Source organism: Phyllostomus hastatus, unplaced genomic scaffold (assembly GCF_019186645.2).
Source record: "Phyllostomus hastatus isolate PE091 unplaced genomic scaffold, TTU_PhHast_1.1 phas_contig_137, whole genome shotgun sequence".
Lineage (NCBI taxonomy): Eukaryota > Metazoa > Chordata > Mammalia > Chiroptera > Phyllostomidae > Phyllostomus > Phyllostomus hastatus.
Genome location: NW_025333583.1, coordinates 771,915 through 799,079, shown reverse-complemented (window position 1 = coordinate 799,079; position 27,165 = coordinate 771,915). Strand labels below are relative to the sequence as shown.

The window sequence follows — 27,165 nt, the reverse complement described above, 5'->3', positions numbered from 1 at the left end:
CGCGTGCTGAGTGAGTGTTCTGCAGCGTTACAAACAATATTTCTAAGCCTAAAAATAACCCTGGTGGGCAAGTGCTGCCGACTCCATTGCATAAGTAGGAAATGTGCGACTCGGGAAGTTAACACTCACCGCAAACGTGATACTGTACACAATACAGTGAAGCGTCAAACCCAGGTTATTCTTACTATAGGGTGCCTTTCCAAAAAAAAAATAATAATAAAGAGCTACTAAGTTTTCTGAGTGTTCTCTTCTTTAACGCACTCACCTTTCAGGAAGGACAGTCTGAGTAGATGAATCGGAACACACATTCGGAAACAAATGGCCACGCATACTATTAAGTCTGAAAACCATTAGTCTTCATTCCGGCCGCTCTTCACGACTGCTGAGCCTGAACTTCCTAATGACACGTGCTAATTGAAGGGCTTTAGGGCCCAGACAAGCAAGGCAGGAGCAAAGCAAAAATAACTGCATGTTTGGTACCAAAGGACTTGGAGGTTTATGTCTGAAGACGAGTATCTGGGAGTTTGAGATGCATCAGAGAAAAAAACAAGGAACACGACTAGATAGGATGTCAGGGTTTCCCCAACCTGCCGGCCTCTCACTTCCTGGGGAGCAAGAGCCCAGCTCTGGGCCCTGCTGCTCCCTCCTAACCTCTTTCTACACTGTCCTGTGGGACAGTTCGCTGGCAGAGCCACCGTTTCCTGGGGCAGAGATGTTAGCTCTGTAGACACAAAAAACATTTTGGCAGTTTTTCTTGGGCTTGACCAGGGTTATCTCTCAGCTACAGGAGGAGGCAAAGCACAGAGCTAACAGCCTGAACTCAGACCCCGGGTTCCAGCCCTGGCTCCTCTGCTGTCGGGACAGCCACTCTGCATCGCAGTTTCTTCTTAGTGAAATCAGGGGACAGCCCCCACTGCCCGAGGCTGCTTAGGGAAGGGAAAGGTACAGTGTGATATGACTCGAGATGATGATTAGGAAGTTCTATCTACCTCACATCACTCAAGACACAGTCATTTAAAGCCAAACATTCTTGGTGCATGGTTGTTTAAGACTTTAGTGTGACCAGAACGAGTGATCACACTGATCACAAAGTCTTATTCTTGGAGCAGGGCACAGAAATCACCCAAATTTGTCTGAAAAAAAAATTGTATCCCAGCCATCTGCAGAGGTGCCCCATGCTTCTAACCCCTTCACAACCTTACGCTCCTCTAATTTTCTTTTGTTCCCCATGAACACCAGCCGAGCTGATGATTTCTGAGAGCAGAATGGGTTCCTCAGAAACACTCCCAGAAAGTGGCAGCCCGTCCCCAGAGGGCCAGGGGATGCTGGGTTGTGAAGCAACATCAGGTGCAGGCTGGGAGCCAAGATGGCTCCTTAGAGAATCGATTCTGCTTCGGTAGCCTGTGACATCTCCACATCCGTCACCCCGTCCTGAATCAAGGCAGCAGTCCCCAACAAGCGGGAAAGGCGGTGCACAGGGCTCACACCCCGAGTCTTCAGTGAGGCGGGACAGCTTTGGACAGCACGCCATGGCACGGGACGTTTTTCCAATGGTCCAAAGCGAGGACTTAGAATTTTTCTAGATGACAAAGGGTGGGGTTTCCTTGGTCGTCACCCCTTCACTATGACACTGGGGGCCAAAAAGAAATCTCTCTAAAGTCACCATAGTGTGAGCGGCTCCCAGAAGAGCAGATGGGTGCGGCCCAGTTGAGAGTCTGGGTTTCTGAGGGCTGACCTCTGTGGATGGGCCTGAATGTAAGGTCAGCGTGGAGCTCATCAGGCTTGAAAGACAAGGGGCCCCTGGTGCTGGCAAACAACTGCACAGTCACTCCCTGCTGGCCCTAAATTAAAATTGTGACTCAAAATGACACAAAAATATAAAATATGTTTATTAAAAATGACAAAACGAACCAAATTGAAATTAATCTAATGTGGCAACGAATACCATTTTTCTGCAGCCGCTTGGCTGTTCACTGGGCAACCACGTTCCCTGAAGGCTCTCTCGAGCTCGCCCAGTGATGCTGCCGCCGCGGGTCCCCACGGGCTGCTCGGGCCACCGTGAGCCTCGTGATGTTGAGTCCTTCCACGTCTTCTCGTCACTCAATCCATCGTAAAGCCTTTGTCCCGTGGTGCCATGGCGACCTTTGACCCTTTCTTGAAGCAAAGACATCGTTTATTTATTGCTGATTTTTTTTCTCATTAGCCAACGCTATAGTAAACACAAATAATCTCTGGTTCTTACAGGGACAATCAATTATAAAGTGGTCATCTATGATCTAGGGTGATGATACCAAAATGGGAACACGAGCATTACACATCACGTCGGCTAACTCAGACACCGTCCTGAAAATACACTCATGGGTATGTGTCCCTCCTTCCCCGCTCCGTGCCGGAAACCTGGCAGTAGAAGAGAGACCACTGGCCAGGGAACCAAGAAAACCACGTGATTTTCGCCCTCTCATGGGAGCCATCCCCATCTCCGGGGCCCCGTGCACGCCATGAGAGAGGCACCTAAACCCCAAGTCACGTCTAGGGTCCTATTCGTCTCTCCTCCCCTAGGGCGAGGCAAAAAAGAACAGGTGAGCATCCCTGAAGTACGTAAATCGCAGCGCTTAGCCGGACCTGTGGCCCGTCCTCGTCACGGGCGGGGACCTCGGCAGGGTTGTGTAGGTGGGGGGGTGTGGGGCAGGCTGCTGTGGCCGTGGTGTGACGGCCTGCCACAGAGAGTCTGAACAGGACTGGGGCTCGCTCACCCCACAGCACATCACAGAGACACCAGCAAATGAAAAGCACGCATTTCAACCTCACACTAATTTCAAAATATACGAATTCAACAAGCAGGAAATCCTTTATTCCATTCGATGTTATTTATTGAAGCTCAATATAAGCTTTATGACAAATAAAAAGCAGGATAGGGAGAATGGTACATTTTAAAGGAAAGCAAAGAGCTCATTTCCTTGACTCTACAACAATAAATTCGCATTCTGGAATAAAGATTATGACATACTTATCGCTTCCAGGACTGAGATCCCATTTATTCAAATAATTGCAACCTAATTATATCAAACTATTTTTAAAACTGATTTGCTTACCATTTGAATTAGAACTTTGTCACCTGTGACGATTATTCCAAAGAAGTCCCTCGGAATTTAGATAATGAAAAATTAATTACAATTTTTAAAATGAAATAGCTTTGCTTAGCTGCAGCCATTCTCAAGAACTAGCAGCCCCCTCTGAGAAGGGCCGTTGGAGTCAGACCCTCCAACACACTGGCTGTCTCCCTCTCCACGTCAACTTTTAACAACAACAAAAAAAGAGTTTGAATTTTTTATCTACTACTCTAAGTAATCTCTGTCTATATTTTAGAAAGAAGCTGGAGAAAAAGAATGTGTTGCACACAGGAAAAGAGGCCTGGGTGAGAAATCCAGGTCCCACTCTCTGACCTTGGACAGGTCACCTGGCTCCTGGGCGTGGTTCCCACGTCGCTCAGATGGAGACAGCCCCGCTCTGCCCGCACGGGGCAGGGCTGCACCCCGGGACCCTCGGAGCCCACCAGCCTTATATTCTAGTAGACATGAAGCACATGCAAAAAGATTGTGACTTTTTTTTTAAAACCACATGTGCTACTTGGCAGAAAATAGTAGATCCAGAATGCTTCAGAATGTCTGGAGGTGGTTGGAAATATTTAACGTTGTTATATGAAAAGCTTCACAGTGTGAAAGACCCAAAGGAGAAAACATTCTCAGTCTAGAAAGGAGACAACACAAGGCAAAAAGAATTTACTTAGGCAAGAGTTTTTACCAGTTCCTCCCTGAGAAAAATACAATAGTGCCAAATGGAATCGCACTAAATGTTTTTTAAATGTGATTTGTATGTGATTCCAGAGTGCCGGGCTCAGTAATTCTCAATGCAGCCCCTGTCATCTTCGTGAACACGCATTTCCAAGGGCCCTCACATCACGTGAACATGTAGCTCGCCATACATCTGCATGGCAAAGCCGGTGCCGCGTGGCCAAACCGGGACACACACGGCCCAGCTCGCTGAATGCTGACCTCACAAAGCTCAGTTCTTCTGCCCGGCACGGGGCTCCAGCTGCCTTTCAGACTTTTATGCTACAGATTTTACACTGTCTTTGTAACAGGCCAAGATGAGCAGAATTAGTAAATTTGCTTAATTGAGTAACTTGGGGTATGCCAATTCAGTAACCGTCAAACAAGCTAAGCGATATGACAGTCCCCTTTCCAAATTGTGTGTTTTCTTTTTGACACCTCTGAATGGTCTCCTGGACCAAGCAAATTAAATGTAATAGTTCACCCACCCAGCATGTGCCACGAACATGGCTGAAAACCCTCACATAACTTAGAATTCATTAAACAGCCATGCACTGTACTCACAGATAAGGCAGTCGACTAAAATATTTTACTTTCATTTTGAAGGGAAACCTAACGAAATTAGTTATCTGGTTACCCGGACACAAATAAATTAGAAGCAACATACCAGAAAGAGCAATTCCTGTTACGGGCTGGGTTAGTGACATGAGCACAAAGCGACGCCTGGCGTGGGCAGAAGCAAGAAAATCCATAAAAGGGAAAAACATGGGACCCGTCTTCCCACCACTTCCCACCCCTTGGAGGTCACTGTGGTTCCTGAACAGTCCATAATTAAAGCTCAGAACAATGCCCTTGTGTCAACAAAAAGGCTAAATTATGTTCCGTCTTCTCCACCGACATAGAACATGTACGAGGGGACCATTCCTTAAAATGAGTACAAAGAAGAACATCAGAATTGAAAGAGTAATGTTCAGGCATCTGGAAACTCATCGAAAGTGTCTTAGTGTGTGCTAGGTAAATGAGCTGCCGCTGTCGTTTTACAGCATTAAATAACACTTGATACAAAATTACTATAATGATTTTTACTTAATATTTTTATACCTAGTATTTCATTATATTATTTCAGGAAATGCCTGAAATGCATGAATGCATGCTAACAGCCATTTGCCTGTAGGTAAAATATCTGTTTGCCTCAGTTTGGAACCAGAAAAATTAAAGGAAAAAAAGTCATATGTATAAATATACATGTGTATAAACTTTGTAGGAAAAGCACGAGATTACCTTCAGGGTCTTTCCCAGGTAACGGGGCGTAAATAATAATCACTGGTGATAGCAGCAGCTATTATTGCTCAGGGCCAACCACCCTGTCAAGAATCTTACCTCCTTCTCTGACAAGGGCACAACTAGCCCAATTTACACACACACACACGAAAACAAGAGTAAGAAAAGCTTTCAGTCACTGGCCCAGAGTTGGTTAGGGATAAAGCCAGAAGTAGAACTCAGGTCGCTCATTCTCAAAAGACATCCTCTTCACGACCATGGAATGAACCAATGACAGAGAGGGAAACAGGTTGCCGGTGACAACAGGGGGAAAATGATCTAAAGCAGTCAGAAAAAGGAAGAAAACTAAGAAGTCCCGTGACCAGCACAGAGACCACTGGTGTGTGAGAGTCCAGGACAGCATCCAAGTTATGTTCATAATGTGGAACAGAGAACACAGGAACAGCTAACATTTGCCGTGTGCTTAGTGTGTACCGGGCACTTAGCATAAATTAACTCATGTACTCCTCCCAATACACCTAAAAAGAAGATACTGTCATCATCCCCCTTTTACAGATGAGAAAACAGAGGCCAAATGGGTTGGCAAGTTGCCACGGGAAGAGAGTCACAAGTGGTAAAAGGAAATTTGCACCCAGAAACCCTTGCTGTGGGCAACACCAACCTACCCACTACACTACCCACGAGTCACGCAATGGCAAGGAAGCGTGGAGCACAGTTTAGAAGCTGATCCTCACAGAGAATGTTTTGACTGTTTAAGGAGGCAAACTTCATTTATCTGGAAAATTTCACTTTCACAGAAAAACTTATTTCTCAAATGTTTGTATCTTTATCAAGATAAAAGATACAAAGTTTTTTCAAATACATTGAAAAGTGGAAAAAAAAAGTATACATGTCCATGAACCACTTAAGAAATGTCTCTCCCCCTGAGTTGATGGTGTGACATATGATGTCTCTAAACGCAATGAGGGAAAGAAGGGCATCTTTAATCAGCTTCACAATATATGGTGTAACTGATTTTTCATAATTAAGGCATTAGTGATAATGGCATAATCCACAGTCACGATACTCTCAGACTGCCACTGAATCAATCCCAAAAGGATTTATACATAATAAGGAGTTCACATACATACCCAAATATATTTAATCCTTTCCTCAAAAGTTTCAACCAAAATAAGTATCCAAGTGACTATGAGATTAGCTAAAACGTTAATCGAGAAACTTCCTATACCTTGATCTGCAATAACGTCACTCAAAAGTAAGCAGTCTGATCATTTCTGGATCAGTGCGCGCAGCCTTGGAGGTCCCCGTGCTTTTCAATGAAGTCGCTCCCAAAGGACGAGCTGACTCTGCGCTCGCTCAAAGGGCAGTTCCGCCAGGATTCCACCAAAGCCTCGGGAGTGCCCAGCGGAAGCAAAACCACCCAGGTCCTCGAAGGCACGAAGGGCACAGCTGGTGGAGATGAGGGAGGGGACGCCCTGCTCAGAGCTGCGACGGAAACAATCACAGACCGAGCTACCAAGCTTGGGCGCACAGTTCACGGGACGAACGGAGGAGGAAAGGAGGCCAGGCACTGACCATGGTCACCAATGGGGCGTGCTGGACAATCCACCCCCTCCCTCGGCATCTTCGAAGAAAATGTAAAACAGAAGAAGGAAGATGTAACAAAAAAATAGGAATTGTTGATAATAATTTTACGTTGGTTATTAGCAGTTAACACAGCTACTTCTCAGCAGCCTAATCGCTAGTGGCCTTTCATGCAGGTTTCTTAGAAATGACGGCAAGACTGTCAGGCAGACGGTGTTAACCTGCTTCTTACAGGCTATCTCGCCCAAACAAGCAGAATCGGGGTGTAAACAAGAGAAGTGGCCCAGGTTTAGAAATCTGTGGATCGTGGGTTCAAGTCCTGCCCTGGATCCTCTGTAGCTACGTAATGTAAGCCAAGTGTCGTGTGTCTCTAAGCCTTAAAATGCAGCCAATCCCAGAATTTAACTTACAAAGTCGTTTGGGATTGCAGTAGAGGACATGCAAAAAGCACAGTGCAGAATGCCAGGTGCAGTAAACCCTCAAACACGCCGGCCAACTTCCACATTCTTTTGAGTTCTAAGAATGCCTGGATTCGATGGCAATGCGTTTACACATAAGGAAACAAACTTTGTTTTCCATGCTCTCCTCCCGTTGGGTCCTTCTCAGACTGCACAGTTACTCCCTCCTCTTTCTTGTTTGTGAACAAGGAGAGGCCTTGTGAGATCAAGTAATTATGGGTTCTTTTGTTTGTATGAAATTGAGAGGAAGAGAAAAATCACCAAGGTGAAGTTTCTCCACACTTGAGAAAGCAGACTGAAGAAGCCAATGTGGAATTCACTGGAAGTTTCTTCTGAACTAAAGTGCCTCGAATGGATGCACGCTCGGCCCGTGGTTGTTGGACAGGGTCACCTACACCTCCTGGGCCTGAACGGGGGTATGAGAAGTGCGTTGCTTCCAACAAACACCGCAAACAGAAATGACAGTGGAAGAGGGATACATTCAGAAAGCAGTTAAGAAACTGTGGACAGAAGGGTTAAGCAAAATCAGAAGGCACCACCACTTGATTTTTTCACATATCTTTTGGCTCAACTGATTTTCATATCAGAATTATAAATTACAGATATCTCTACGATCCACACATCACCACACAGGTGACACTCTCCTTACCCCAACCAATTAAAGGTCATCCATTGAGCTTCGGCCACCAGCATCCCTTTCACTAAGGGCTTACGTCAATGCCTTCACTGTCTGTGATGAAGCGAAGCAGACGCATCCCTGTTCGGTGCTGGGTGCTCCGTAGGGGTCATCTTCAGACACGTACTGTTTTCTTTAGGTTTCCTGCCAGAGATCACTGCACAATCCTAGGAGAAACACCACCCTCGTGTATGACGGGCATCGGTCCCTCGAGAAGTGTCATGGGTTGAATTATGTTTCTGCGAAAGTTGCATGTTGAATGCCCTGTACCTCAGAATGTAACCATATTTAGAGATAAGGTCTTTGAAGAGGTGACAGAGTTAAAATGAGATGGCTGGGGTGCGGCCCTGACTCAGTAGGGCCAGTGTCCCTGCAGGAAGAGGAAGAACAGTAGGGATGTGCAGAGACAGAGGGGAGACCGTGGAAGGGCGCGGCCAGAAGGCAGCCAACTACAGGCCACGAAGGGAGGTCTCGGCAGGAGCCCAACCTGACAACCCTCCTAATCTTGGCCTCCCAGACTCCAGAACTGCGAGAAATAAATTTCTGATTTTTAACCTCTCCAGTCTGTGGCATTTTCTTACAGCAACCCTAGAAGACTGACACAAGAATGGTCTCTGAGTTTCCTAGGATAGAAAAAGTCTTCAGTGACCACATCACTGAGTGCTTTTACTATTTTAATGCTACAGGTAGTAAAACAAAAGTGATGACTAGGTAAATATGGGTGACGTCAGAATTTACCGAAGTAGCTTTCTAGTGTGTCTCCCCACCATCCATCTTTCCCATATTTCAATAAATCCCACCTACCACTATCGAAATAAAATCTTGCCAAAGCACAGCCTTGAAAATGTTATTCATCTGCTCAGAAGCATCCAAGGCTCCTGCTGACCACATGACATTCCTCTGTGAGGCCCTGGCAATTCTGGCCCCAACGCTACCTTTCCAGCCGCACCTACCACAGTGCTTCCTGCACCCTCCACACGCTCCCAAGAGGGCTGCCTGCCACCACCTGGACGCTCCGGGACTCCTCCCTGCCCCTTGCCTTTCTCTGTGTCCGGTTTCGTTTCGTTTTGTTTTGTTTTGCCTTAACCTGGAACTCATTAACCACTAGAGCTCAGAAAACTTCCAAAGGGTCTAAAACTCCACTGACATTGTATGAAAATCTCTTTCTTTCTCTCTCTCTCCGTGTGTGTGTGTGTGTGTGTGTGTGTGTGTGTAAAAAACACGGTCTGTCCAGAAAGTATCCAGCCATGTACTATTTTAAAAACCAAAGACTTTTTGAAGAAGATACAAGAAACATTGTACACAGGGCAATGACACCTCAGTCCCTTCAAAATAGGCACCTTGGGACCTCACACGTGTCTCCCAGCTGCAGCACGATGCTCCTTCTGCTCTGGTAGCAGGAGCCATGGGACAAATTTTGCTATGACACGTTGCATGCCAGGATCCTGCATCAGAATCTCAGACACAGTGGTTTTTGGAATCCCCAGATCAGCTTCTAGTTCTCACACTGTCAGTCACCGATCTTTGTTGATTGCAGCCCATACATGTTCAACATTCTCAGGGGTTCTGCTTGTTGCAGGCCTTCCAGAACATGGATCGCTTTCAACAGATTCTCTACCATCTTTGAAGCATTTGTGCCACAACTTTATTTGCGCTGCACTCATTGCATTGTCCCCGAAAGCCTTCTGAATCATCTGAATAATTCCTGCAGAGGAATGTTCAAGCTTTTCACAAAATTTGATGCAGAATCACTGCTCTATTCACTCAGTCATTTTGAATGCAAGAGCCACACAGTGCGCATGCTCACTCACAGCATCTACTGTCCCCACTGACTAGTACAGTGAAGTCGTCATTGTTCACACATGTGCATTCCAGGCCACTCTCCTTGGCTGCCAGGTTACATCAATGTCATGCAAACCATTCTCATTATATTAAAATGTATAGACTTTTGCCAGACAGACTACATATATATATATATATACACATATATATACATTTTTCCAGAAAAAAATTCTCATAATTCTCATTCACTTTCAAAGAGCTTGGCCACGCTGACTTCTCCCTGAGCCCCTGTGGTCCTGGAAAACGGCGATGGCAGGGAAACTCTCTGCCCGTTGGTGTTCGAGGAAACAGCTTTCCTCAAAGAGCCGCCTTCACACGTGACTTAAATCTAACAGTCACCAATAGCCCCTTATCTGCCTCTGACAACACCAGACACACTCTCCAAATTCCCATTCTTTGTTTCATAAATATTTACCCTAAGTGAATTGTCCCCACTGACCAACGTGGACAAAATGCCTGTGAACTTGACTTGACCAAACCTTAGTCAGGCTTTTCTTCCCAAGGATGGCCCATCCTCAGCCAGGGCCGGCATCACAACACAGAACAGCCTCTTCAGGGGCCCCTGGCTGCAAGTGCTACGGTTCAGTGTTATTCCCCTACAAAGAAACACTGAAGTACAAATCCCAGCACCTCAGGATGTGATCTTATTTAGAAATGGGGTCTTTGTCGATGCAATTAGGTAAAATGAGGTCACACTAATTGGTGTGGGCTCTGACTCAATATGACTGGCATCCTTCAAGGAGGATAGAAGACACACACACACCACACACACACACTCACCAAGACAGTGATAGAAATCACTCCCAAACCTCCTCTCCACTTGGCTTGGGTTCTAGTACATTTACCTCAGGGAAATTCATCTTAGCTATTTTCCGGTAATAGCTAAGTCTGGATTGTAGGAAAACTCTACTAGGCTAAGTTGATTTCCATTACTGCAGTATTGGACTATCAGGGAGACCAGATCAAACCCTGCTGTCCCCCAACCTCATCTCACCAGCCCAGGCTCAGAATCCAGCGAGGACCTGGGTGCTCCAGTGCCTGAGCCGGGTCCCTTGACACAGCACCCCACCCCAGAGCCGGTAAGCCCTCTACTCCTTAACGCACACTTGCAATGAATGTGTACTTAAAAATGCAGATTCCTGAGTCCTGGGTCCCACTCCCACCTACTGAATCAGAATCTCTAAGGGCGGTGCCTACACACCTGCATTTTAGCAAGTCCCCGCGGCTCCCCTCCCCCGTGCCGACAGCAGAGCATCTGAGTTTCCTGGTGGCCTCTGCCCAGCAGAGGCCCGGTTGCGGGCAGCAAGGCCCCTCAGCTATCAAGAGCTTCCTATTCACCTGGATATTGCACTTGACATGTTTTGTCCTGAATATACTGAACGTAACCTTCACCTTTTCTAGCCTAAGTCCAGTCTCTTCTTCTAATGTAAAAAAAGTTTTAATTTTATTTGTAGAGATATATGTGCCCCTGTTCATTGCAGCGTTATTCACGGTGGCCGACACATGAAAACAACCGAGGTATCCCTCCATAGGTGACTGGATAAGGAGGATGTGCTACATATGTGCAATGGAACACTACCCAGCCACCAGAAAAGGTGAGATACTGCCATCTGCAACAATACAGATGGACGCTGAGAATATCAGGCTAAGCAAAAGAAGTCAGACAGAAGTCAGACAGAAGTCAGACAGAAGTCAAGAACGACATGGTTTCGCTTGTACGTGGGATATAAAATGGAAAGCAATAAGTGAGCAAACAAGACGAACACACAAAACCTCACAGTGGTCACCAGAGAAGAAGGAGTTGAGGGGAGAGAAAGGGGTAAAGGGGGTCAAATTACAGATGATGTATCACAGAATTTTGCACTTGAAGCCCATGTAATTTCGTTAATCAATGTCACTCCAATAAATTTAATTTTTTTTATTTTATTTTAATCATTGTTCAAATACAGTTTTCTTCTTTTTACTCCCAATCCAGCCCCGCTCCCACCCCTCCCCACTTCCGTCCCATTACCACCCTCCCCTTACTTTTTGACCATGTGTCCTTTAAGTTTGTTCCCGTGAACCCTTCCCACTGTCCCCTGAAATTCCCTCTACTCTCTTCTGTGGGCACTGTCAGCCTGACCTCTATTTCAGTGTATTTGGTTATATTTTGCTTGTTTCTTTGTTTCGTTGTTTAGGTTCCTGTTAAAGGTGAGATCATATGGTATTTGTCTTTCACTGCCTGACTTATTTCACTTAGCATAATGTTTTCCAGCTCCATCTAAGCTGTTGCAAAGGGTAGGAGCTCCTTCTTTCTTTCTGCTGCATAGAATTCCATTGTGTAAATGTACCATCGTTTTTTGATCCATTCACTCCAATAAATTTAACATTTAAAAAAGACAAAAAACAATAAAACAAAGCAAAAAAACACATTGTTTCCTTCCCATAAATCCCATGGTTACCAACCGAGACAAGATAAGGACCTGCAAACAGACCCAAGAGGCCAAAGGGAAGAACAGACAGCTGGAGACTTCCTTCCCACCCCAGTCCCCACCGCCAGGAATCAGACGCTCCAATGCTGAAAGGGAAATCCCAGACAGATGTCCGGTACCTGGTTACTCTCCATTAACCAGGGCAATGAGGCTTCACCGGAATGACTAACAGCTAGGATGGGGCATCATGGAATCACAAAGGTTCTGGGTGGAAATGCACTAGAAAAGTCCTTAAAATCCAACTTCCCAGCCATGGGGCTGCTTCACAAACGTTCTTCAGACAAGGTTTTCCCCCTTTCTATTGAACTTATCGGGGGGTGACACTGGTTAACAAAAGTACGCAAATCTCAGGTGTGTGGCTCCACAGCACATCCTCTGTTCGCCGCGTTGTGTGCTCAGCACCCCCAGCCAGGTGTCCCTCCAGACAGTGTTGGATGCACCGGAGGGACTGGTGGGGCTTGTTGCAGGCGGCTGGTCACCCGAGAGCTGTTCTCCCTGAGCACCTGGTCAACAGGTGGATCGGGAAGTGAAATAGCAGAGACGGAAATAAGCATGCAACAAAAAGGAAACACCAGCATAAGTCAAACGTGAAGTTAAAAAAGAAAAAGGAGCAGAAAAACAAAGCAAACTATGAGAGGCCTTAGCGGTTCCTAAATTCTACAGTAGCAGCTCTGAGCTTTCATTGACGGAAGGAAGAAATTCTGCAGCAAAGAAATTTCCCGTCTAGGACCCCTCCAAAAAAAATATATTATGTGCGTCAAAGTCACTTTCCCCTTCAACAACAATTTACAAGGTTTTCTTAGTGTCTCTGGAATGATATATTTTTAAAAAGTTAAATAATGACTTTAAGGGACTTTCTAAACTTTTCCCTATAGCGAAAGTACAATCACCTCTTTCCACACCTCTAGCAAATTAACGGAGCACTAACTGGCCCATGGCTTAAATATAGCAGCATGGCCTGATTTCAACCAGATCAGGTATGCGTGCCCGCGTGAGATCAGCAGTTTCCACAAGTACGAAAATAACCCCAAATCCTTGTTCACTCTGCATTTTTTAGGCTGTGACATCCAGCCCTCACTTGCAGGCAGCCCTGTGAGAGCCACGGCAGAGCCAACCAACACCCGTGTATTTGTGTACGTGCCCGGAGGCTATACAAAATCATCATTTCAGACCTGGTCCCTCAGTTTCATTCCTGCTGACGTTAGCTCCATGTACTCGGAAACCGCAATTTCTATGACTTCATTTTTAGTTGTTTCCTCAGGTTTTCAATAAGCAAGCAAATCTCCTAAAGTACTTCTATGTGAGGGTGAGAATCCACTGTTATTTCATTTTCCCACATTGAGGATAAACAAGGCTCTAGGAGAGTTTTCTAGGGTAATGGCATTTCTTTAAAATAGACCCCCTAAGCCCAAGGCTATACAGAAATTGCAACCAAACCAAAGAAAATCATATAAAACAAATTCAGAAAAAGCTGCTTCCCCAATTGCGGTTCTCGTTTATTTTATTGTCATGGAAAATCAATGAGGGCTGGGAGAGGTGGGGTGGAGGGTGAGGGAGAGTAGAGAGAATATGAATAATTGAACGCAGACTGAGATCAGCTCCTATTCCTCCAAGTGTCCCTCTCTCCTCCTTCTAATCCCACACTGTCTCTTCTAGTTCCCTGCTTTTTTCTCTTATTGCCACCTTCCTCCAAGCTCACTGGCTGCCTTACCAACCCAGCCTCTGCCACGGCTCAGACAAAACGGTCATGGCCAGATGGGGTATGAAGGTCACAGTCACTGGGTTATGTCAAAGGCTAGAAGACAGAGAAGATAGGGGACAGGTGCTGAAGACCAGAGGAAACTGACTCCGCAGGATTCAACAGAGAACCCACACAGAGCCCCTTCTCAAAAACTGGACAGGTTGTAAGTCAATGCGTTATTAGCAGGAAACACAAATTGCTGAAGAAATAAGTCCGAGTTTGAATCAAGAGGTAAGCCTGTCGGCCATGGCAGGAAAGTTGTCCCAATTATATCAACAAATTCAATAAGGTCTGGAAGTAGGAATGCAAAAAGGCACCCCTAAACACCAGCAACAGAATCCCCTTTTGGTTCGACGGGCAGGAGAGAGTTGGGATGTTGCTGGAGATAAAAGCTCACAGGTGTGTGCAGGCTGGAACACTGTCTACTCTGTAACCTTGATGACACTGGTTGACCAGAAGTCTCTGTTTGATCCGAAGGCTGAGAGGGCAATAGAGAGTGATAGAGAAATACATCAGCTACTCAAACCATTACATTTGACTCCATAAAATTGATCAGGAGCTCATATATACATTTTGTGAACTAAGCAAAATATGTATAGATGGGCTTTTTAAAGTATATGGACAGGAGAACATAAATTTAATAGCTTTTCCTATTTGCTTGTACAACCGTTACTTAAGGCCTTTTCTTTAGACCTCTTAAAAAATTCAAACGCATTACCAAAAGCAGTTACAGAGAATGAAGCAATTACTGAGAATCAATGTGACTTTTATTGTAAAAGCCTAATAATAGGGGAGGATCGTGTCAAAACTATAAAGAAAGGACCATTTCCCTGTCCCCCATTTGCCTGTTTGGGAAATACTAGCTTTCCATGTATGAAGGCAAATCAGTAAATGCAAAGGTCCAACGAAGAAATAAAGACACAAAGATGGCATGAATAAAACCATGATTGATCAGAACGCCCTGTGGAGGAAGAGAAACCTGATTTAACAGGTGATGCTTTACAAACGGCACCTGTTCACTGAAAAAGCAAGACTCTTGGGAAAGCAGACTGTGACCAGACAGAAGAGAGAGGTGAGAAGGGAAAAATGAGAACCATTCTGGAAACCGTTAACGTGCCAAAGTGAGCAGCAGGTTGCAAGCAGTGACGGGGGAGGAGAGGAAGTCTCTCGCCAGCAGGGAAACGAGAACTCAGGGAAATGGAGGGCAGCAGGTGGGACGGACTAAACACTAGCATCCGGGAGCGTTAGATGTTGCAGCCGCAGAGACGGCAGAAGTGGTGAGGGGTGGCAGATTATATCTCCAAGGTGGCACGACAGCGGCTCCCAACCCACATCCTGTTCTGCAGGGCGACCTGGCCTCTTTCCCATCAGGTTGCATGGTCTTTTCTCTGCACAGTGAATGTGGGTGGGCTCCTGGATGCTTTGACCAAGAGGGTATGGTACAGGTGACCTAATGTCAGTTCTGGGAAGGCTTTCACCTGGCCAGGTAGCTCCTGCTTTCTGCCTCTTGGATGGCAGCCACCGTGTCTGAAGTGAAATGATCCAGAAACTACTTTGAGAAGCCTACACCACATGGAAATGCCCTGGAGTGTGAGACCTCAGGGTCAGGGATGCAGGGGAATTAGACCCAGGATCGCCAAGGCACCAGCCTGAGGAGGAAAGAAACCTTCTCAGCAGTGACTCCTCAGCCCCAGACACTCCGCCTGACACCTGCTGGCTCAGAGACAAACTCTTCAGCAGAGCCGTTCCTGAATTTCACAGTAAAAAAAAAACCCTCTGAACAAAATAAAATGGCAGTTTGAAGCAACTAAATTTTGGAGCAATTTGTTGCACAGAAGTAGATTCCCCAAACACAGACATCTAGTAAGCAGTTCTAGAGAAGCAATTTTCAACAGATTTTGAACTGCTGAATCTTTTGTCCAGAAGCTATCTTATTCAGAAACCAAAAATATGAAACAGGAAAAGCAGAGCTGCTCTGATTTGGGGGGTGGGGGACAGGCTGCAGGAACCCCAAGAGTGCTGGGCTGTAAAGCCATATGAGGCTGCAGCTGATGAGTTCTGAGCATGTTCACTCCACACAGGAAGCCCTGACTATGCCCCGCCTTCCCAAGGCATCAACTAGACGCAGGTGGAAAGCTCTGAAATCAGTGTCTGCAGCCAGGGCTAACCTGCTTCCAGCAGTAGGTGGGAGCTGGAACGGGACACAAGAAGGCAGCTCCTTCTCCTTCCCTGGGGCCTGGCTGCAGACACTTCCACTTCCCACTCTGCGCGCTTCCTCTAACATACTTTCGAACAATCTTCACAGGTGTTGGAGAGATACACACCAGCAATCTGTCACCCTGCTCTTCCCACTTCCTCTTCCTTCCCCTCACTTCTTTGCTCTCAGTGACAAAGGGAAGAAAAAGCAATAAAAAACTGTCTTGTTGGGTGATTGGACTCTAAATCCCGGCTCTCTAGATTTTATCCTAATTTTGCCGGCTGCTAACTGGGGTCACTGTGCCTCCACTGCACACACAATAAAATGAGTCTAATTAAATATGACAGAACTCGGCTCTCCGAATTGATCTAACACTTAGATGATTAATATGTGATAGTCAGGGATCAATAAACGTTAGGTCACAATTATTATCCCAACTAAAGCTCACAGTTTTCCTAATATTCTAGTAATGAGCAATTTATAGCTAACACCAGAGATGTGCCATCGCTAATTAATGCTTAAGCTCATTTCAAGTGCAAGACTCATCCCATATTAGTATTATTATTAGCCTTACCAAGGCTCTCTCTAACCTTTACTGAGAGGGACTTACTAAGGGGGCTCAGCAGCACTGTGGTCATTTGCTGAGGTCTCCCGGGGCAGAAATGCTGAGAAAAACTTTCTGAATCATTGCGCACGTCGCGTCAGCCAAGGTAAAAGCTCCAGGGAGCCAGTGGAAGAGAGGCAGCTCTCAAAGGACCCTTGAGCATCACGTGGAGTCTAGTGGGGGCTCCCAACCCTCCCAAACTCAGAGTCTCCTTAAAAAGACCACATGGAGCCTTGGCTGGCATAGCTCAGTGGATTGAGCGTGGGCTGCAAACCAAAGCATCGCAGGTTCAATTCCCAGTCAGGGCACATGCCTGGGTTGCAGGCCACAGCCCCCAGCAACTGCACATTGATGTTTCTCACTCTCTCTCTCTTTCTCCCTCCCTTCCCTCTCTAAAAATAAATAAAATCTTAAAAAAAAAAAAGACCACATGGAAAATGGCAAAGCAAAGGTCTGCGGAGCATCACAGTTTTGATTCATCTGCCCTGTGTCATAGCAAAGCTGAGACAAAGGAGTTCATGTCCGCAAGGTCTGAATTGGCCCCCTGGGGACAGCACTGGGAAATGCAGCCAAGGAACACTGAACGCCTAGCCCTCCAGGACCACGCCTACGGTGCCCTTATCTCGGAGATGTCAATCGCTGTTTCTTCTTGACCACGTATAGAAGGTTCATGCATTTTCAGAAAGGGTGACCAAAGAGTACCAAACGCAACATTCCAAGGTTATTATAACTGTAGAAAATATGTCTCAAGCAAAAAAAGGCATGGGATGCGTGTCTCTTTTATCAGCTCATTTGCGAGCGCAATCTAGCATTCCTAATCATCCTCCAATGTTTACTTTGGCAGGGCTTGTCCGTCTTCTGTCTTAGCAGGTGACCACATAAAAAGCATGTTGATCTTAAACAGAATGTATTCATTCATTCAGTAACAACCCTACTGGGGGAGCCTACACAACTCACAGAAAAGAAAAATCTCTGGCCAGATGTTTCAAATGTGTCTCATTTACTTGGTGCACATAAATTACAAGCTAATACATAATTGAACAAAGGGGTTTTTTTATTGATAGCACCTTATTGTCATACCTGCAGGGAAAAATCGCCTGAAGTCACTGGCTTGTCTGAATCCAAATACCAGACAATCTGTGGACCGGGCTGACCCCAATGGCAGTGTCTGTGGTCGCAGGAGCACCCCCACCGTCTCCTTGTCCCCAGCGCGTCCCGGGAGCAGGAGCTTCCTTGGGAGCCAACACTGGCGCTCAGAAGAACACGTTCGCCGAGTCCTAAGCTCTGCCTTCTACGCTACACTCTGCCCCCCAACTTCCTTGGGAATTTAGAAATGCTACTTGAATATGGAAACAGAAGGCCTGCAAAAAGACACTTCAAAACACCAGCGGAACTTTCCTGGGGAATAAAATCAGTAGGAAGAAAGGAAAATACAGGAACTCTGACTTGATGCACTTCTGCGTATTGAGCATTGTTGTTGTCATGCCTCAGAAGAAACTTAAAGAACTTTCTGAGATCTGATTTTTTTTTCACCTTAAAGATGACAAGACCAGACCGTAAACGAACCGACAGGAAGACATCATGTCGAGCCCTTCAGTTCTTCGGCACCAGGAGTGCGTCCCACGCAGCTACGCCCAGCACTTCCACTTCCACTTCCACTTCCACGTCTGAGTCCAGGACCAAGGGAAGCAAAGGAGCAGCAACTTCCTCACCCTCCCCACGCCTCCGTTTCCTCACCTTCGAAATGGAAATAGTGACGGCGTCGACTTCGTAGGGCGATTTTAAGGATTAAGTCAACTCCAAAAAATAAGTGACAACTGGGAGACACCAAATGTCAGCTAGAATTATTTTTATTATTGTCATTGCTGTTGATTCTGTATCAACCAATATAATATTTCTGCCCGTATTTTTCCTCACCCTACTACTATAAGCACCGTAGCAGCGGACCCCAACAGTTTTGGCACCAGGGGCTGGTGGCTTGGAGGACAATTCTTCCACAGACCAGGGTGGGAGGGAGAGATAGGAGGCAGGACTCGGGTGCTAATGTGAGCGGCATCCGTGGACAGTGAGGGAGGGAACTGGGGACACCTGCACTGCAGGACATCTTGAGCTACTCTGTTCTGTCAAAATATACAGCTACAACTAAGTATATCTCTTTGATTAAAATGTTAGCGCCAAAGGCAATGTCACTGAGCACAAGAGAATGCTGTTAGCTGGTAAGGATAGAAAGTCGACCCGTGTACCATTTCCATACCAATGTCATATTCAGGAAAGAAGGACAACATCCAGGAGGCTGGGGAAAGCTGGCTCCTAAGGAAAGCTGTGCAAATTAAGTCACTCCCGCTTCCTGTTACCATGTTACAAATCCCTGAGTGGGAGGCTCTGGCACGTGCAGCCTAAAACTAAATGAACACTCACTATCGTATATCACTTGCATACTAAAACCTCCCGCCGCTTACAAAGCGATTTGTAATTGAGACCGAAGGAGGGAAGCATTTCGAGAACTCGTCCACAAACCATTAATTACCAAGGCTCGTCTCCTCGATAAACGACTAACAAATGTCTGTACCTCCAAAATTAACGTGCAGGTTTTACTTCTTTACAGTCAGAACTCCAACAGGACTCGGGGGGGGGGGGGTATAGGGCAGGGATCACTCACTGCACGACGATAATTTTCACATAAAAAGGGCGGAGGATAAGAACATTCTGGAAGAATTACAGAGCAGCTAGCGCTTTGGAAGTGGTGGCACTAACAGAGGCCCAGACTGAAACAGAAATGCCAGCCCAGCAAGATGGAGAGCAGGAAGCAAGCCAGTGTCTGCCACCCAATGTGAACACTCTTCTTATCTGAAACAGTCAGGAAAACACTGGGCCTAAATATAAACGATCTAAAAAAGACAAGTCACAAAATAAAAGCTCTAAAAGCTGAGCAACCACAGGGAAATAGTCGAGCCCACCCGTAGTTAAAAATGCAAATGGAAACAAGGTGTCCTCTTCCCCTGTTACATTAGCAAAAACAAAGAAACAAATAAGTAGGTATTACCATTTAGAATGTCAGCAAGAGTTCAACAAAACGCTCTTCTTAACACTGCCCGTCTGTGACACTGGAACTGGTAAAAGCCCCGGGAAACCTATGAGGCAGGAAGCGAACAGACGGCACCATACAGCTTTAATGTAATGCGGGAAAAGCTATAGGTTCGAAGCTGAATATCAAACACGGTACCTTCGAGAAAAACAAGGTGTGACGTAAGAGAAGCCGTGAGGCCAACGACCGTACGTAGAATACTGCAACCCCTAAGACCCGTGACTCTCCAAAGCAATACAGAAACATGCAAATAATGGCAGGATGTAAACATAAAGGTAGACTGTGATTACAGCTTTGATTTAAAAATTTTGAACAAATTAAATAGAGGAGAAAGCAAACAATTATAATAGTTCAAGTTACAGGTTTTTTCTCTTTTTTCCAAATTCTGTGTGACAGGATGATGTGGTCTCGCTGTGTGAGGAGGGAATTGAGAGGCGGCAGGTAAACTGTCCCTAGTTACACAGACGAAGAGGCAGAACCAAGAATGGAACTCAAGTCCCCGCCCTCCCGGGCTGACATGCATTCTCCTCTCGCCAAACCACTGCAGGGGTTCTTACTTGACAAATTTGGAGAAACGGTTTTTCTTAAGCAGTTAGGTTGCATTCAGGCTAATTTTGAAAGTGTTATGATTTTACTTTTGAATGCATGTACCCCCCCCCAAAAAAAAGAGAAACACAATAAAACGGGACTTTTTACAATAATATAATCACTTGTGGTTTTGGTGAATCGTTTTCTCTTTAGGATTTATGAAGCAAGGCCCTGAGAGACGCCACGTTTTCTGGAGGAAAACAAACTGGCATTTACTGCCATTTCACAGGCTGTGCAGACTTGAGAACCGGGGAACTGCCCGGTGGCTTCTCAAGGCTGCCTGCCCAGAGGAGTCTGTCATCACCATGGCAACCTGGCACAGCATCCTCCGGGGAGGCTGGGAGGAGGGGGCTGCCTCCCTCCTCAGGCTCACACTGGCCCGTCTGTTCATGCTGTTTCCTCGCGTGAAATGCCCTTTTCCCTTCTGCCAGAGCATCCCCCCACCCCAATCCTTCTCCCTAACTTTCCAGAACAGTAGTGACCCTCTTCTCTGAACCACGTCTTTTAACATTTGATTGTCAGCTGAGGTTCCTCGCAAGCTCAGTGTGGCCAGTGGCAGCGGCAGCGTTGAAAACGATTCTGTGCAAGGTTAACACTCAGTCCTTTTTTTTAAAAAGGCAGCTACACCAGTGATTAACACAGTAAAACACTTCTGTTCTTCCGTCCTGCCCCGGGCACCCCCAGGGTTCCTCCTTGAACCCCCTTCCCCACCCCTGCCCTCCCTGCCCCGGACACCCTGGCTTTTCCTCTGTGAACCCCTTGATCTCCCCTCAAACTGGGCGACTAGGGCTTGAGGTCTAGAGCGGCAGGGGACCTCCAGGCCTGTGGCCAGGGTGGGCTCTGATCCATCAAACAGTACCAGATGTTAAGTGTTCTGACAATCACGCCTTTCTTCGAAGGCCTGAGGTTCAGCAGGAAGAACTCCCACATTGATTAGCGACGACGTTTGCCAAGATCCTCGAAGAGGGAAGAGGGCAGAGCCGCTGAGAGGCGCTGACCTGACCAAACGGGCTGCAGGACTCGGTGTGGCACTGCAGTCTCGCGGGAAGTCTCCCTGGCTTTGCTCCCCAGCGAGGGAAGGGACTGAAGGAGGGAGGGCGGGAGGAGAGGCAGAGGCAGAGGCAGTCAGGAGGAGAAGGGGCAGACAGCCCACTGCAGAGCTGGGACAGCCGTGTGTGTGTGTGTGTGTGTGTGTGTGTGTGTGTGTGTGTGTGTGTGTTTGGTGAACGGGGGACCCTGCACATTTGAACCAGCTGCCCATGTTAACGAATCAGACCTTAACCCTTTCGTTTTCTATTTACAGGGCCCATAAGAGCACCATTTCCTCAAGTGCTCTGTGCAAGAGTAATTATATTAATAATAACAACAGCAAAGACGGTGCTTTTTGCAGTAGTTACCATACAGCAGGCACTATTCTGTGCGCTTTACATGTGATTAGCTTACTTAATTGTCCAAAAACACGCTGAGGTCTGTTTTATATAAAGATATTTTTAAATTATATATTAATTTTATATTAAGCATTTTGCACAGGGGGAACCGAGGCTCAGAGAGGTCAAGTAATTGGGCCTCCATGAACACAACGCAGAAGGGCAGAGTCGGGAACTGAACCCCAACAGTCTGCCTCCGGGGGCCCCATTCTGCCACGACACACAGCAGTTCCTGCAAGGCACCGTTTATTGGAACAAAATGCTTGCATCTGCTCATCGAACCTGGCACTCTCCTGAGTGAGGCAAAATGAGAGCAGCTTCCCGACAAACCCCCGAGCTGCGCCACTCACGGCTCTCCCCGGACAGAGCAGCTGCGCTCAGCCCCTGCGAACCCCTGAGTCAGAAGCGCCCTGGGCTGCTCCCCTCGGTCCCAAGCCAGGCAGGTGGACAGAGTTGCCAAGTCATAGGAAAAACCCGTTTCCCCTGGCAGAAAGGGGTTCGTATCAGGACCAACAGGTAAACAAAGGCCACCCCCAGATGACCAGGAAGGAAAGGAGAGAGAGCAAGGAATGATGAGTAGGGAAGATGAAGGCAATCAGTAGAGATGAGGAAGGACCTAGTCCAAGCCTTGAATTTTAAAGAAAGGGAAACTGAGGCCCAGAGAGAGGATTGAGTTTGTCCAAGAGCACAATTAATGGCAAAACTAACCAAATTCAAGTTTCCTCATCTCTAGGCCAACCTTCCCCAAATCATGCTGTATCAGGTCAACTAAAAAACATACGAAGGAGGGATGTGACAGGAACTACTAGCTGTTCCCCAAAACCTGTTTTGCTCCTCTTCCCAAAACACCTACAAACTACATTTCCAGCCTCCCTTGCAGCTAGATGTGCTCACGTGATTGAGGTGTAGCCAATGGAAGGGAAGCTCATCGTGCTGAGTCTCCTTCCTGTGTGATCTTGGGTAAGATTGCAGGGCCGTCTTTACCCTGGTCCCTGAATGACTGAGTGGAGCAGACACCTCTGGGGGAAAAAAGGAGTCATCATCACCCGGAACTGGCCTAAACTACCATCACTATGTGAGTGAGAAAGAAACTTTTCATAGGCCACAGTATGGGGATTACCAGAGACAAAGGGGACTGGCAGGAGGCAGGAGAGGGTAAAGGGGGTGTAAGTGGTGATAGAAGGAGACTTGACTCTGGGTGGTAAACACACAACACAATAAACGGATGACGTATTGTATTGTAAAACTGTACACCTGAAACGTATATAGTTTTGTTAACCAATGTCTCCCTAATAAATTCGATTAAAAAAAAAGAAACTTTTGTGAGGAGCCATTACAGGCTTGGGTCAATTTGTTACCACACCCATCTCACCTGGTTAAGGAAAAGTTCCAGCTCATCTTCCCTGACCTGCCCCTCAACACACACACACACACACACACACACACGCACACGCACACGCACACACGCGCACACAGAATTGGCAATCATTTAATTTATAAAATGGTAATATAATGTTTACCCAACCCTATGAGTTTAAACTTGTTGTATCAAGAATTCAAAGTTACAAAACATAACAGGCCTCACTTTATTCTGTTTTATTTGATAATTAATCCATTAATCATCAGTTTGTTTGACGGTAGACACGTGTATCCTTCACTCTTTGCCCATAGGCGTGTGCTGGGGCCAGTTCACCTCTGCTTGGTGACTGTGAAACTTTCGGGAATTTTGCGGGCTGGTTGTTAAACACAACCATTACTAAAAACTAGGTCAAATGAATTTACAATTAAATAAATTATTTTAAAAGCAAAAGTAATAAATACTGGAAGCTCATCTCTTCCTAATCATTTTACCATGTTATTATCATCTATGCTCTTGAAGTTACCTGCATCTGTGAGGTCTGTATGATGAAATTCTAGATAAGGGCACATGGTACACCTCTCTTCCCAGCCCTGTGTTCTGAGACACCGCCTTGGGAGCTTGAAATCAACTGTATTCCACCACAGAAATTGGCAAATGTTACAAATCAGGGCTTTTTTCCTGCAAACTCGGTTGTTAAATATTTACCACTGCTCTTAAGAGAGAAAATCATGCCTAAACATCATCCTTTCGATTATTTTTTTCCTTTGCCCGCACCCCAGCCATCCCCACCTCCCTCCCCTGATTCCACCTCACCTTGGTTTTGTCCACGTGTCCTTTATAGTTGTTCCTTTTAATTATTTTAAACAAACATAGAGGTATTTGCCTTTAGGTTAACACAAAATATGACCGTTTTTATTGTTTACATTTTACTTAATTTCAAAAATGACTAAGTTGCTTTCAGAAAAGTATTTAATGTTATCACCATGAAACAGTAACTAGGATAAATGCCCCATAAGACATATTAGTGGAAACTTAAACTCATTATGTATTTTCTATCAGAGGATATATTTGCTAACCAGGATTTCTCTTCCTTAAATTGTGGGCAATCCTTTAAAATCAAAGGTTGACATAACAGGGGGATAAATGGCAGGGGCTTGCTCATATGTCTATTCTTTCTGACTGATCTATAGATTCCGAGCAAACCTAGTCACAACGCTAGCGGCCTTTTTTAGAGATATTGAAAAAACTGATTCTAAGATGTACGTGAAAATATACAAAAGACTGGAATAACCAATTGATGGGGGGATGAAGTTAGGGCGTTTACACCATTTGATATCAGAACTACAGGAGAGTGCAGATCACCTACAGTAATCAAGGCGGGACAGTGCCAGCCCTAACCACGGACAAAGAGATCGAGGAAACACAGAATCCAGAAATAGACACAAACATTTGGTCTGATTTTTGGCACAGGGTTCAAGGTAACTGAGTGGAAAAATAATTTTCTAATTTCAACAAATGGTGCGAGACGACTGTGCGTCCACGCGGACGACATCTCCTGGGTGTGTCTCTGCTCCGTGTCAGTCGGCACACTCCGATGCGCAGTGTGCACGAGCAGAACGGTACGAGGAGAGGCTTTTAAAAACGTGAGCCATCCCGGGTGACAGGGATTACCTCTCCATCAGAATATGTAGGCATAGTTTCTGTTCTAGTTATTTCAATTATTTATCCACTGGCACCTGCTAAACCTGTGGCCAAAAGTCTCAAATAAAATAAAAACACTAATATGAATTACGTCCTCTCCTTTCGTTGTCATATACAGACGGCCCCTGGCGTACAATGGTTCAACTTGCGGTTTTTCGACTTTATGACGGCATGGAAGTGACGTAAGCTCAGTGGAGCGCGCACTTCGGATCTGGGTCTATTCCCACGGCAGCCACGTGCAACACAATCCTTTCTCATGACACTGGGCAGTGACAGCCAGCCGGGCTCCCAGCCAGGCGCACGGTCCCGGGGGTCGAGAAGCGATCCTCCCGGGTGCACTGCGTTGCCAGTGTTTCAGGGGACACTGTGTTCTGAGCACATTTAAAGCAGGCTAGGCAAAGCTAGGAGGTGCAATAGTGGATTGGGACGTAACCCCACTTTCAGTCGAGGAGCACCAGTAGTGACCCCAGTCACTTCTTTGGAATGAACTATCAGAGCTTATCGACAAAACTGTATTGATGAACTTATCTACTTCAATCCACTTCACAGATTAAGAAAACAAAGCAATTAAGTCACTAATCCCCCAAAAATAAAACCACAAGGCCAGGTCTCCAGGGGTCTGCTCCAGGGGTTTCTCAGAGATTGTCAGGGACCACCCCGACCCACCTGCGGCAGAGCCACCTGTGGAGTCCCTGCGACATGGGGGTCCCTGGGCCCCATCCCTGCCTTTAAACAGGCAGTCACTGGAAGGGGGCCTAGCTTTCCACACTTAGCACGCTCTCCACATGGTAAATGCGGACTGAATTCAGGGACCTCGGGGGCCAGACCATCAGCAAAGGCTGCAGGGAAAGCAGGTGGAGCCCAGACAAGGCTATGGGAAAGCCACATGCAGACAGGAGGAAACAGGGTTTATTAGTACGGCACCCATTGCCTTAGCCGTCTTCCCCCAGGTGGTTTTTTTACATTTTGAAATGCCTTCTTCGAAGACTCAAAGACGGTCAAAGAATAAGAACACAGCAGGGAATCCCTCCATATGTTATAAAACCAAAAATATGCATTTGAGGGATTATATTTACATCGGGAGAGCGGCTAAGAGCAAAACTCCAACAAGACGAGGGCTTCAGGTTCAGGCTTCACAAAACCCAAGCACCTGGCGGTCGGAGATCAAAGCCAGGGCGCCGGAAGGGGAGCTCAGGGTCCCAGAGCTCATGCCGGCCCTGCGTGGGACCCAGAGTCCGCAGAACTTGCATCTTCTCACTGATGGAGTAACCTGGACCGCAAGCTCTGGCTCCCTCTTCCAAGGGACAGCCTCCATTTGAACTTGGATCTTAATTAGCAACAGAAGATGCCTTGCAGGAAAATTACATTGAGAAAGAAAGAGCCCGACACCCATTTCTTCTCACCCTTCCAATCTACCTCTTGAACTGCAGCACCATGTAGAAGCTATTTTAAAAGGTTACAAGACAAAAGAAAAAAACTATAAAAGGCTAGTATCAGCCCAGGTGTGCCTTCAGGAAGTGGTCAAGGCAACTTGATTCTCTTGCGGAAGGTCTTTTCCTCCTCAGCTCCAAGCTCTGATTTGCATATTGCAAGACTATATCTCAATAGGATACTTCCCACTCAGGAAATCATAGCTTTGTTGAAAGGATTAATGTAGAATCTGCCAAATTATTTAAAGATATGCGAGCAAAACAGTACCAGCAGCTGACACAGGAGAAGAAGGCGGCTCAGCACGCCCTGTGCGAACACTCACAGAAACGCCTTTTTCTCTGTCCCTGCCACACACGGAGTGTGCACAGCTGAGACCATCCGAAGTGTCTGCGATCATTTCTGGGATTAAGAAATATTTCAAATCAGTTCATTTTTACTTCTCAATCACGGTTGACGTGGAGAAAATGAGAAAGACAGCAAAACATGCGCTAAGCTTCCGGCCATTTCCTTGGAACCATGAAACTGAGACCATGCCAGGAATGGAGTGGCCTGGACAGTCCCCTGGAGCCTGGGAAGGCTCGCTGGGAAGCGCCGAGGGCCCGCAGAACCTGGAGACCGTGAGTGCACAGTGGCGCCAGTCTCGGGGATGATGGCTGCTCCCCTCTGGCAGAACTTCACAGCCTGGATCTGGGGGAAAGAAGGTCACACCTGGACAGACATGGGTTGTGGTTTTGCTGAAGGCAATGGCGAGAGATGGGTAGGTAATGGATCTCGTGATCTGAACTTTCAAGCAGGAAGGAAAGTTAGAACAGAGTTGTCTTGGGTCCAAGAGGGGCTGGGTAGGAGAAAGTGAAGACTTAACGGCCCTGGAGGTCTCAAGAAAGGAGAA

General features: G+C 46.4%; 1 protein-coding gene across 1 annotated transcript in view; it reads right to left on the bottom strand.

Annotated features, from left to right (window-relative positions):
• The window catches only part of DNER (delta/notch like EGF repeat containing), a 260,889-nt gene that overhangs the window by 169,307 nt on the left and 64,417 nt on the right, over nt 1-27,165 (bottom strand). The gene's annotated exons all lie outside the window — the stretch shown is intronic.